The sequence below is a fragment of the Anabrus simplex genome, chromosome 1, assembly GCF_040414725.1.
Source record: "Anabrus simplex isolate iqAnaSimp1 chromosome 1, ASM4041472v1, whole genome shotgun sequence".
In the NCBI taxonomy this organism is placed as follows: domain Eukaryota; kingdom Metazoa; phylum Arthropoda; class Insecta; order Orthoptera; family Tettigoniidae; genus Anabrus; species Anabrus simplex.
The window spans coordinates 1,716,368,938-1,716,383,479 of NC_090265.1; the positions used below are offsets into that span (position 1 = coordinate 1,716,368,938).

Consider the following 14,542-nt stretch of genomic DNA (forward strand, 5'->3'; position numbering starts at 1 on the left):
ATATCATCCAACTCAAGCTTATTCTGAAACAAGCTCTCTTTGATGTTACTTAGTTCCGTTTTTAAGTAAGCCATCAAATCCTTGAATTCCTTATTCTTGTCCATTAATGCTTAGGTTTATCCACTTGACATACTTCCTTCATGACCTCCTTAAGCTTCTCAATATCCTCCCAAGACAGTCCAGAGCCCACGTTTAATTCAATACCACCGATCACTAACATTACCATCACCACAACTGATGTGGGCACCATTTGCATTAAATCATAGGAACTACTGACCTTTTGGATGAACTTCACTTTCACCTCCCTTTAGCACATCAGTACTGCTCAACTGAAACTCCTGTTTTGAACTGAACGCACTACTATCGTAGAAAAAGTATAGACACTCGAGTTTATACGTTAATAAAAAGTTTATCCTTTGTCCCGCATAGACACAAGCTATACCAAAATTTAGCTTATTTTATTCTAGGTTTAATTAGGTGTAGTAAAAATTTTTATCGTAACCAGTTAAACTGTTAATGCAGGTTGAACAAAAAAAGTGCCGATATTTTTTCCATTTCCAACAGAGCGCTCACTCTGAAAATTCATAACTTTAATTAAAAGTATTGATCTGATCATTACCAAACTTTAATAAGTCTTAAAGCAACTTATTGTTGATCTGTAAACCAAGTTTTTATTTCATCTGATATTTGTGAAAAAAAAATTGTTGTAAATTTTGTGAATTAACATTTTCTTAATACTGGGTGAACATAGCCATAAACAATTCGGCTTGTTATGAAGCTCATGAGAATGTCAGGCTAAAATTAAAACTGCTTAAAGCAGCGTATCGGCAGATCGGTGTTGCCCAGTTGGCCTATTTGACGTGCCAACTGAACTCTGTCACTGCTCTATATCAGCTTTGAGTCATGTAGAACTACTTTGCAATGAATGTGTTGTGTTGTGAGAAAGTGGAATAAGGGGATAACATGCTAGATGAAGAAAAGTGGTATCCCCCTCTCCCGAAATACAAGACGTTTCACAAGTTGAATGCATCCCACCATTACTTCTGATACCTTGAAGCGAGGATACATTTTGAATAAGCCCTATCACCTAGCCCCGAATGAAGATAAACTTCAATGACCTGGCCAGTAATTGAATACAGGACCCTTGTATCCAAAAACCAAAAAATTAAGAGAAAACAAGGTTTCCGACCTTTACCGTACTGAATAACACACGTGCGATGAGATATTGCTGTGGAGCGAATGCTACTGGTGCTCTACGCGCTCAACTGACCAGAGTTGTTAACGACAGCATAATCTGTACCCTCTTACTAAAGTTCACGTAGAAATGAGACATTTTGAAGAAACAATGACGTCTTCCCTACTTCTAAGGAAACTAAGTTTCCAAATAAATCTGCAAAGTACACTGATACATTAATCACTAACGAAACAAATAGGTCCTTCTCATAAGCCGGAACTTACGGTAAAATACAATATATACTACATAATTCTATTGTCGATATATCGAGCGCTAGTCCAATAAAGGTTCTAAACAACTGACGAAAAAACAAACGTCCACTTATCGTACAGCAGGGAACACTCAGTATGTTCAACCCAGCAACATCGTTAGGGATTCCAGGGCCAAGTGCATTGCTCTCGCCGGCAAGTAGGCTGCTTTCTTCTCATATAACCACCCAATTATATATAAATCAATATAGAATCAACAATTGCAGGCAGGAAAAAAACAGTTGTAATTTTAGTCTGACATTCTCATGGGCTTTTGGTTGTGGCATCATACACAACCATTAACCCAGCTCAAGGGAGTCAGGGTCATCGTCCCTATTCTTCACTTGATTAATTCTTGTCTGGCGCATCCACGTTGTGGGCGTAGGTATCCTCCACATCAGTAGGCCGGTGTGAAGGAGAGCTAAGTTCAGGCAGGGACCCAGTCACATAAGGTATAACGTGGAACCTATCCCAGGGTTACGGGTGAATATCGTAATAGCATCTCAGGCAGAGGAAACCTTCAGAATGGCGAAGATGGTGGTAGAGGCAACCCATCCTCTCTGGGGAAAATTAGAAGAGGAAACCACTGCCTTGTGGAGAAAAGGGATCTTCAAAGGCTAAGGGAGTAAACCCCAAAGAAAATCCTCAGATGCATTAGGCTTAGCACGTCAACAGATGAGTAAATTTGTACTTGCTTTCAACTATAATACAAACCTCAGATGGAAGTTTAAAAATTGAAATGGAATTGACAAGTCTCTGACTACAGTTGCACAGTATGATGGTAACCCTGATGTTCGTGCAAGTGTTAGACCAGAGAACAAAACCCGATTTGGAACTACAGTATAAATAATTTAACAATGATGGGAGTTATCGATGCAGTACAGTGTTGGCTCAGACATCGACCAGTCGAGTGGTACCATGCAGGCATATAGGCCTTCACATTACGGTGGTGCAAGGCCATAGCATTAAACTGGATAGTCCCAAGTAAGGACTATCCAGTTTGCTCCAAGAAAATGTGGAGACAAAATATAATTTCAAGTTCCAGTATGCCCATGTACCGCCACAGAACTACAAACCATTCTCAGTTATGAAACTAGAGGCTGACTGGATTGGCTTTGAGCACCAGGAAAGCAGGGTTGTAATCTTATGTGACTCTTGATATGTAAACATAAGTTAGCCATGAGACAACTAATCTGAACCACATGAATGCGAGATTTCATTTCGAAAAATCCTGCATGCATCAGCCATGACAAAAACCACAGCCACCTTGATGAGAAGCCTGAGACAACATGTACTAAGTCAAAAAGAAGTCCTAGGGAAAATAAGAAACCCCATAGTGCTACAACCTTGATGGGCCATGGACAATAGCACATTACTAACAGGGGTGCATGTTTAGGAATGAGAAAATTGTTCAAACATGTGAAGTTGCCATTGATGCTTTTACAGCCCGTACTTATAGACATGATACTGTGTAGGCTTTTGGGCTTATGCTGTGTCAAGAAAATAAGGTGAAATTCTTTAAGTTTCGCAGAGAACTGTGCCCTGCATCATCAGAAGAAAACCTAGACTGTCCACGAGAAAGGCTTCTTAAACAATTACATTTTGAAATTTAGACTTTATAATAGAAGAGAAAATGGTACGTTCATTCGTCACCAGATGGCTCCCCGGACGTGGCACAGCGCTAGCGTTCGAAGTGGAAGCTGACTGAACCATCAGAATCAGCCTAAGAGGGTCACATAACGTGTACGTAACATATGACATTGACAGATGTATGGCATTGACACAAGTCTGGAATGAAACATCTGGCAATGAGGAACGTACCAATTTGGAAAACACAGAGACGAAATAACAATAGTCAAGGAACAGGGAAGGGAACTACCTACGTAAATCCTTAATGGCTGGCAACCACGTATTACTTGATAGCCAGTGTCCTTGTTGAAATTGTTAGGATTTCTATGTATTTAAGAAGCCTTTCCCGTGGACAATCGAGATTTTGTTTTGATGACGCAGAGCACAGTTCTCTGCGAAACGTAAAGAATTTCACATTATTTTCTTGACTTGGCATAAGCCCAAAAGCCTATACAGTATCATGTCTATGATGTGAAGTTATACCTGAAGAAGCGGAGAGGAGATATCCTTCCTTAACGCTTGTCAGGGTCTCACCAATCTGCCCCTACAAATACTCTTGCTCATATAGGAATATTAAAATGGAGACTATGTCAATTGGGGAAATACAACCATTTTCTGTATTCCTATTGGCCAGAGCACTTGACTATCATCTCCGAAAGAGCTTGCATCATTAGCGGCCACAGGGCTGTAACATTCTGAGAAAATAAGACTGCTAAGTTTGAAAGTGTCATTGCTTGTCAGATGTATCCGCAACGTAAATACACTCTATTAAGTAAAAAAGGAATAAAATTCACTGAATCTGTCTTGCCACTAACGGTACGGTAGCCAATACTGTAGCAAGGATACTTAGAGATCTGTGGGACACACTACGGATCTAACCTGGGAGCTTATACCCTCAGATCCCCTTTTGTTGCTCAGACCAATGGTACTGTAAGAGAGCCATACCATGTTGAAATCCTAATATCTCATTTGCACACACACACACACACACACACACACACACACACACACACACACACACACACACACACACACACACACACACACACACACACACACACACACACACACACACACACACACACACACACACACACACACACACACACACCCCCCCCTCCATCGCCAAAGGTCAAGTTCTACTGCAATGGCCTATAATGCAATTCCAGCACAGCCCAGGTCTGCAGGTTATGAGACAACATGGTCAGTGTAACAGATCGTCTCTGGCATCATTCTGGGTTTTCTAGACCGGGGCACTAGCTTGCTGCCAGATAGCTCAACTGTTTATCGATAGAACGAATAGACCTCAAACCAGCCCTCACGACCAGGTAAAAACACTGACATGGCCAGGAATTGAAGCCAGAGCCTCCGAGTAACAGGCAGGCCGGCTACTTATAGTCAAGGGAAAGGGAAGGGAACTACCTATTATCTGCGCACTTTTTATCGATATATTTCCGTCCAGGGTGAAGAGTAAGGAGGGAGTTCTCGCAGTACCAGTAGTACTGCCAACTGAATGAAAATGAAATCTGAATTGAATCGATAATATGATCGATCGATATGAATTTTGCTAAACCTTTGTTATCTTAAGCCAACAACTGTGTCACACACACATTATATAACACTATATAACATTTCTCGATGCGAATCTTATTCCTAGAGTGAATTCTATAGTTTGGCTTTGCTGTCTAAATAACAACAGTACTAGTACGTAGAGTGTACGCCAGATGTCGCACAGCGATGCATAAGCGATTCATAGTTTGTGTTTCAAAGGTTGCCAGTACGAATCTCGAAGATTGACGAGGTCGACCAATTCAGCACTAGGGTGTAAATATATCCAGAAAAGGTGCGCAGATAATACGTAAATCCTTAATGGCTGGCAACCAGGTATTACTTAATTGATAGCCAGTGTCCCTGTTGAAATTGTTAGGATTTCTATGTAGCCTATTTAAGAAGCCTTTCTCGTGGACAGTCGAGATTTTCTTTTGATGATGCAGAGCACAGTTCTCTGCGAAACGAGAATTATGCAGAGAATTTAGGCAAGGGGAGGAGTAAAGTAGTGTGTCACTGCTGATCCAGAAATGTTAAAGCAACACCAGAGCCTATGAGTAACACCCTTCACAAAATACACTTTGCACTTGCCATGCAATGATAGATATTACTTAGAACCACCATTTCTTTAGCAACGTCCCAAATATAGTCACCAGAAATACAGTGGCACATGCCATGCACTGATGGACCTTACTTAGCACCACCAATTCCTGAGTTTCCCAACTATATTCACCACGAATAAAACTGACAGCCTACGCTTTACTCAGCTCTGAGCTAATCAGCAAATGCAAATAGAGAGGTGGTAGATACCATCTTTACTATCGGATACCTTCCACCTGCATACGTACGTACCAATTATGTCCAAAAATGCTGCAAGACCTTAATCTAAACAGCAACTAATTGAAAAGGCCATAATAATTTCTTCCTGTCTGAACAAACATTATGCTCTAAAACACATATAGGGTACAGCTTAAATTAACAAAGGGCAATGCATTATGACACTTATTGGAGGTTAGGCCAATTAATACATCTTCCACACACCATTTGCAAGAAAATAAGTTTAAATCCAAACAGATGAAACTGAACTTCGTAAAATCGACTTTCACTTCAACAACAACTGATCACAACTGATAGGCATCGCAACATAACCCTGGGAACATAACCCTACCCATGCCTAACCTAAGATTCAAATTAGTATGCAGTTAACCTTCAGTTTTAAAGAATGGAAAAACAACACGATGATTAAAAACACGTTGAGTGTTCAAAGTAAACAGCAGGTCATCTGACTGAGCTAACAATATAATATTGCAACCTTTGCAATAAATAAATGCCCAAAATAATAAACCTATTCAATCCCTTATAACCATAGTACATATTCCGAAGATGGCACAGAATATATGTAAGTCACCGATGGTTGTCACAAAATTATGACTTCCTACCATGTTTCCACAACATACCGGACCTTACAGCAATGCTCCAGAACTTCGTTGTACCCGTGAGTGAGAGAGCAACAAATATAGGTTACCGTTCAAAGCTATTATAAGAAGAGAAACACTACCTCCCCTCAGCTAAAATCGACCACTCCCAGCATACTTTAATTCGGAAAACACGCTTGTTACGGCAAATAATTTTAAAATTTACCTGACATAAATAATCAGCTTAGATATTCTAGCAACAAAATAATCTCTGAGCCATGCATAGAACCTGTCATTTCTTAGAAAATAACCAATACAACTTTGTTACAACACTCACGTCAAAAAATTGAAAACCTTAGCAGTTCCTCCAATCACCCGTCCTCCTCACACCTGCGCCAGTAGGTACCTATTCTGTTCTGTTCGTGAAGTTGAGTTGGGCTCGTTATTTCACCCAGTCACAATACTGTATTATATTTGTACTAGTTCTACACACGCAGACACAATTCCAATAAAGTAGTACACCAATGCAGTTCACAATATGTTCTGAGTACGAAGTACTTGAAGATTGAGGGAAGTACAGTAGACCATGCAGCGGACTCACAAAATGGTTTCAAAGTCTTGTCTTGTCTTGCGGATATTTATTTGGGAACCAAATATATTCTTTCCCAGTCACGAGCCCAATGAATTTTTTTCACTTGTATCACAACAGCACACGTTTACATCATTAATAACCAGTTTTAGCACGATTACACTTAGATAGATAAACTGAACGAAGCACTATGATATCGTGTATATGTAAGTTCATAACAGATACAGATAACACAGATAACCTATTAATCTTGAGCAATAGAAACGTGTTGCACTGTACAAGATTGGAGAGTAATCAAACTCTTGGCACGAGATCCACTCACCCGGAACATATAGAAATGCCACTTCACCAACATGTCGGAAAAAACAACTGAAAATCTAGATCGTAATTACAATTTGATGTGAGTGTTATCAAGGTATTCGTTTAAAGGCCAGTCTCCACTGATTAACATTTAGCAACAACATGTTAAATGTTAAAAGTGTTAAGTGTTAACTGGTGACACCACAACATGTTAAATGTTAAATGTTGAATACTGTTTCAATTAACATTGTGTCCACACTTAATAAACATGTTAAACTTGACTTTCTTTGGATTTGGCCTGTGTTATTGCTACTGTTGCTCCTCGTTGTGACATATAAATGCACAAGGATCATATAAGAGAAATAGATCCGTCACTCCTGTATAATAAACTTGGCTGAGAAAACAGGTCATGGAAGCTACAGTGGCCACTTTCTCTCTGCCAACATAAGGAAATAAATCCCACGATAGTACCTCGTAGTAAACACTATGATGATAGTTGTTAGTTTGTTAAAATTTTAATTGTGATAGAGATAATGATTGTATTTCGGTAGGAAGTTGTATCTAAAGCTTCTCTCGTGTCTTTTACTTGAAAAGTAAATTGCAATTACCGTATTTTTATGTTGGCAATACTGTTATAACGCTAGCTTGTATCGTTGTTTCACCGTTCGCATTTTAATGTAAATTTACATCTATTAAGTGATAAATACAACATTGATTACTGAAAATGTTAATGCAATTCATATAAAACCCCAAAACGCCCATACTTGCCTAAATCACGATCTAACATAACCTCATTCTTTCGTTCGTTCGTTCAACCCTTCCCACGACTTTTATGTATGGGAATGGAAAACACGAGAAGGAAAGGATGAAAGTAAAACACAGCATAATGCCCACAGTTTATATTTTGAATTCATTATTCCAAACAGCAGGTAAGAAGCACAATGACACAGACGTTTACTCGCAACAGCTAGGTAGTTCAATGTGAAGTACGTTCATAATCATAATACTATTTCTTCACACTAAGAACGCGCATAATTATAATTTCACACCATACTCTCAAAAAACTGGACCAAAAATCTCGTTCAATGCGAAAGAATCTCAACAAATTTTCGTCTAACAAGCACTATTACATACCGTACGATCAAGGTCCCTTCGCGCGCAGCGATAACGGTGTTGTGTTTTAAATTTGCTGTACCACGCAACTGAATGTGTAATGCCAACCTCTGCCTTCTAAATTAACCCTCTAAAAGAGAATTTTAGTTTTCATTAGTTGGCGGAGATCGATTGGCCCATCTCAGAACTGCTTCGGAAGCTCCCTCTGAAGTGTCACCCCCTGTAAATGCATTTTTATTAGACATATTTCCTCCCATCATCCTGCTCATTGCTTTAAAAGCAAACCTGTTTGAAGTATAAACTTCGTCCGCGGCCGCCCCCCCAACTTCCGACTTTTCTGTTTTTTTTTTTTTTGCAATACTCGACTGTACTGGGAACGGAGGTATGCTAGTTTTTTTGGATGCACTCACGGGAATAATTATAGATAATTTAGAGTTCCTGGAAACTGTCGGCTTTTTTCGCTTTATCTCTGTATTCCTTTGATGAGACATCCCATAAACAAGGCCTTTCTATTATCTCATTAATTAAGTCCAAAGTAATCTTGTTTCACTCCATTTCTGACTATAAATTTTACAGTAGTTTAGTACAGAGAGAACGACACGCGTGCGCCTACCGGGACTGTATATGCAGCTTATAACAAAGAGAATGAGTGTTGCGGAGTGTTGTAACTATAATCCTACTTCACGAGAAGCACGTCGTCTACGTCGTTTGGCTATCTGTTGACATGGAAACGGCAAGTAAGTTGCCGAAGCTTTGCCAACATCTCATGAACAACGAATTGACTTGACATGTTTTCCACTTGGAGCGGAAAACACGCCAACATAATAAAAGTGTTAACCTCAACATTCTGAGTTAACATGCAAAGTCAATTGGAAAGCACAATCACAATATACATGTTAATTGTAACATGTTAAATTTAACATGTTGGTGTTAAATGTTAATCAGTGGAGACCGGCCTTAAGATAGCAATGTTCTTAGGCGAAGGTTGATACAACAAAGCTGAAAGTCGTGTAGGGAAAGGTACGTGGACATTAATTAATTTCTGCATTAAAATGGCCTGTTGGCGTGCATATTGGGGGCAATGAAAAAACAAATGGTCACTATCGCCCAGAGGTTCGCCACAGGAACAAGATGGATCGTTCGTAATTTGAAATCGAGATAAATATATCGGGGTTAAGGCATGATTAAAACGTAGTCTGATGATGTTGGTAATGTGACGTCGTGTATACGTACCATTTGCAAACTACGGAAGTGTGGGAATATTCGGTTGAATTTGATAGTAATAATGGCCTTTCGTACTAGCTGATAAACGCCATTTTGTGCACCATGTCTTTTAGCTTCATTTTTGATATATGGAAAGAAGTCAGAAATCGGGATTTTGAATTGTAATAAGTTCGCGGTATCTACACTGGCTTCCTTTGCTGTTATATCGGCCATATTGTTGCCTGCGTGTCGATTATGCCCTTTAATCCATATTAACGTTATAACAAAACCGGATGTTTCGAGTTGTAAAATAAGGTGTTTAACTTCGTAGACATATGTATTTTGACTATGGGCGAAGGATTGGAGAGCTTGTAATTCACTTTGAGAATCGCTGAATATATTTATTTTTTTGGATTGTAACTGTTGGACATATAAAAGAGCTTGATATATGGCATATAATTCTGCGGTAAAGATAGTTAAATTATGAGGCAACGGATATTTAAAGATAGTTTGTGTTTGTGGATCATAAAATGCTACTCCGACTCCAGTAGTCGATTTTGACCAAATGGTTTCAAAGCACTTGGAGTAGTTCATGAAAAGACGTATCACCTAGACAACTAAGAGTGAGTAAATATGTATACAAGACTAGGAGATATAGGAAAGCACAGGGACACAAGGTATACCAATCTTCGCGCTAGAGTGGCCGATCTCAGCGACTTCTACAAAACATACACACCGGGCCAACATATAAGGGATAAGCAGGAGAGGGCAGTGGAACGACGGAGGGGTGGATATATGTGAGAGTATGGGACTTTGGACAGATGGAAAGAAATATCTGAGCAACGTGTATGGGGGATGTAGAGAGCTCAAAATGTCATTGAAATCGTAAACAAAAGATTAAGAGGGGCGACAGTGTGTTGATATGAACATCAATGAAAATGTACACGCGATCGGTGGAGGGGGAGATGAGAATAAACGGTAGCTATGTGTCTTGGTTGAAGAAGAGGCGTTAGGGAGAGCGTGAGGCAAATGAGGAGATGATGAAATATGTAAGTAGTGTCAATGTATTGTGGGAAAGTGGGGTTAGAGTTGTATATTAGAGTGATCTAAGAACCGATTTAAGATGCGTATGATTGTGGGAGAGGGCTTGTATACGAGACATGCAATTGACGAGGAGAGTGGATAATTGTATTAAGCTGGAGTACAGGTATCGGCTAGGAGAGTTGTACAATGGGCATTGAAAAAAGAGATGATTGATATCAGCATCTACAGATCCACAATGACATAGGGGATGCTGTTGTAAGCGAAATCTAAATTTATATAGAGGTGTGAGGGAATGATTAAAGCGGAGACGTATGATATTGATGATATGACGACGAGTGTAGGTAGCGTGTTGATACCAGAAAGTAGTAGGTAAGATGGGTTGGAGACTAGGATAGAATTTGCCCTTCTGACATGCAGATGTTGTCCATGTGTTTTGCCATAATTGTCGTTGTTGTGATTTGAGGAGAGATATGAATGTGGCTGGAGCAGAAAATGTAGCTGGGGTTGTAGATAATAGGGAAGCCTCCTTCGCTAATCGATCGGCTCGTTCATTGCCTGGTATGTTCTTATGTGCAGGTATCCAAATGAGGGTTACTTGGACACCTAATTGGTGTAAATTGAAGAGGATATGTTTAACATTATACACAAACCAGTTCAGCGTAAACTTGTTAGATTTTAGTGTTTGGAGCACGGAGAGAGAGTCAGTGAATATATTAGCAGATTGTATGGATGAATTTTTTATGTATAGTAATGTTTGTCGTATGGCAAGGAGTTCAGCAGAAAAAGTAGAAAAGTGGGACGATAAGTGAAACAATTCAGCATACTGAGTCTGTACGTAATAAAAAGCAGCGCCGACACCACAAGAATTTTTGGATCCATCAGTATAAAAATTGGGACAGGCATTAGTGGATGAAATGCGAACTTTTTTAGAATGGAGAGGAAAAAATGAAAGCCGGTAAGGGAGCATAGCAAAAGAAGATTCTTTAGAATGAATAATAGTAGGAGTATATTGAATCACGTCGTATGCCACAGAATAGTATGGTAGCACATGACTACGAATAATAGTATGTTTAAATGGGGAGACAGACTCAAATGCCCAAATTAAGGCAGGGGCTCGGCAAGGATGTGTGATAGGTGATGAGAATGATTGAGCGAGTAATTGTATTTTGGGTATAAGGTTATTGGAGAGCACTAGAAGTCGTTTGAGGAGATACTTAGATGCTAGAAATCGGCGTCGAAGGAAAAAAGGAAGGTCACCAGTTTCAACTAATAAGGCATTAGTAGGAGTGGTAGACAACGCACAAAAACAAACTCGTAGTGCTTGATTGTGAGTTGTATTGAGGGATTGAAGGGTGGAGGGTGATGCAAGATCAATTATATGTGCACAGTAGACGAAATGAGCACGGATGGTGGAGCAGTAGACTAATTTTGCTGTAGCAGGATCAGCTCCCCAGGAAAGACGTGTAAGGGCTTTTAGGAGGTTAATATACGTGGCAGTACAGTTGCGTAGGTGTTGTATATGTTGGGAAAATCGTAATTTACGGTCAAGGATAATGCCAAGATATTTATGGTGCGAACGTATGGGAATTTCATAAGTATCGAACAGTAATGGCTCGGAGTTGTAAACCCGCTTGGTAGTAAAGATTACGGCAGAGCATTTATCGGGTGTTAAAGAGAACCCATGAGTGTGTAACCAGGACTGAACGTGAATTAGCAGCCGTGTTATGCATTCGCGAGCAACATCGACCTCTTTATGGGAAAAGTAGAGAACTATGTCGTCGGCATACATAAGAATTCTGGCAGATTGGAGGGCAAGTTGCTCGAGGCCGGATAAATATAAAGCAAACAGTATTCCACTGAATATATCACCTTGAGGGACGCCGACAGTAGCTTGACGAGGGGATGGTGTAGTGAGAGGAGGTTTGAAGATTAGAGTGCGAGACGTTAACAGATGACGTAGAAGAGTTATGAAAGTGGTTGGGACGCCTTTCTGTGCTAACACATCCCATAACATATTCAGGGGGACGGAATCAATTTCCTCATCCTGGAGATTTTCTACCCTTATTCGTTTGCAGACAGATTTCACTTTCTCTACCCTAGGCCTAGAAATACTTAGTTCACTACAGATCAGATAATGGTCTGTATCATCGAAAAATCCCCGAAAAACTCGTACATTCCTAAAAGATTTCCTGAATTCAAAGTCTGTTAAGATATAGTCTATTATGGATCTGGTACCCCTAGCCTCCCATGTGTAGCGGTGAATAGCCTTATGCTTGAAGAATGTATTTGTAACAGCTAAACCCATACTAGCATAGAAGCCCAGCAAACGCTTCCCATTCCCATTAGCTTCCATATCTTCCCCACATTTACCAATCACCCTTTCGTATCCTTCAGTTCTATTCCCAATTCTCGCATTGAAATCGCCCATTAGCACTATTCTATCCTTGCTGTTGACCCTGACCACGATGTCACTCAATGCTTCATAAAACTTGTAAACTTCATCCTCATCTGCACCCTCACATGGTGAATACACGGACACAATTCTTGTCCTAATTCCTCCCACTGACAAATCTACCCACATCATTCGCTCACTTACGTGCATAACAGAAACTATGTTGCGTGCAATGGTATTCCTGATAAAGAGCCCTACCCCAGACTCTGCCCTTCCCTTTCTAACACCCGTCAAGTACACTTTATAATCTCCTATCTCTTCCTCCTTATCTCCCCTTACCCGAATATCACTTACTCCTAGCACATCCAGATGCATCCTCTTTGCTGACTCAGCCAGTTCTACCTTCTTTCTTCCATAAGCCCCATTAATATTGATAGCTCCCCATCGAATTCCATTTCGTTCGCCAAGTTGTTTCCAAGGAGTCCCTCGCCTGTCAAATGGGAGTGGGACTCCATTACTCCCATAGGTCCGAGGCTTGCTTAAAATGTTCTGAGCTCGGTAATTCATGATGCAGGATGCTGCCCTACTTGCACATAGTCCAAGAGAGGATCTCTCCTCTAACGGGTTATGGACCACCGGTGAATTGTGTAGTCCTGGCCGCCTGAGCACAAGGAGGGCCACGACTCGGAATATGTCCGAGATGCCCACTCCCATTCCGTAGCAACTGGTATCCCGACTCTCAGGACCACTTACTAGGCCACTCAGCCGTTGCCCATGGTTCACTAGGACGTGACTACAGTAACTCACAAACATGAACCATGACGTCATTCAATGCTTCATAAAATTTGTCAACTTCATCCTCATCTGCACCTTTACATGATAAATACACTGAGACAATTCTCGTCCGAATTTCTCCAACTGATAAATCTACCCGCATTATTCGCTCATTTAGTGCCTAACAGAAACTATGTTTCGTGAAATGGTATTCCTGTTAAACCGCCATACCCCATACTCTGCCCTTCCTTTCTAACACCCGTCAAGTACACTTTATAATCTCCTATCTCTTCCTCGTTATCTCCCCTTACCCGAATATCACTTACTTCTAGCACATCCAGGTGCATCCTCTTTGCTGACTCAGCCAATTCTACTTTCTTTCTTCCATAAGCCCCATTAATATTGATAGCTCCCCATCAAATTCCATTTCGTTCGCCAAATTGTTTCCAAGGAGTCCCTCGCCTGTCAAATGGGAGTGGGACTCCGTTTCTCCCATAGGTCCGAGGCTTGCTTAAAATGTTCTGAGCTCGGTAAATTCATGAAGCAGGATGCTACCCTACTTACACTTAGTCCAAGTGAAGATCTCTCCTCTAACAGCTTATGGACCACCGGTGAATTTTATAGTCCTAGCCGCCTGAGCACAAGGAGGGCCATGACTCAGAATATGTCCGAGATCCCCACTCCCATTCTATAGCAACTGGTATCCCGACTCTCAGGCCACTTACTAGGCCACTCAGCCGTTGCCCATGGTTCACGAACTAGGACGTGACTACAGTAACCCACAAACATGAACAATTTATTTGAAATGTCTTTAATAATTTTGGCGTTAATTCATATAAAATGCTTTTACTGTCTGTGATGTCATTAAATTCTGTTCTTTATTATAGTCTGGTCTAAATATATATAAAATTTCTAGTTTGTTCAACATTCTCCTTTTTTCTGTTTCTAATTGTCGTTAGGATTCAAATCGGTGACCAGTTTCCCTCATATGCAAGTTCATCGCTGAGTATTTCCTATGTTTTGCTGCGTTAACATGTTCTATGTATCTTGTCA

General features: G+C 40.4%; 1 protein-coding gene across 3 annotated transcripts in view; it reads right to left on the reverse strand.

Moving 5' to 3' along the window:
• Positions 1-6,537, reverse strand: part of LOC136858714 (dihydrolipoyllysine-residue succinyltransferase component of 2-oxoglutarate dehydrogenase complex, mitochondrial) — a 31,669-nt gene extending 25,132 nt beyond the window's left edge. Inside the window, exon 1 of one of the 3 annotated variants that reach the window (XM_067138453.2) lies at positions 6,412-6,537. The gene's annotated coding sequence lies outside the window, so the exon portion shown is untranslated. Of the gene's footprint in view, positions 1-6,098; positions 6,218-6,411 lie in introns of those variants that run through there. The other 2 variants (XM_067138454.2, XM_067138455.2) reach the window with 2 other exon arrangements.
• Positions 6,538-14,542: the final 8,005 nt, after the last annotated feature.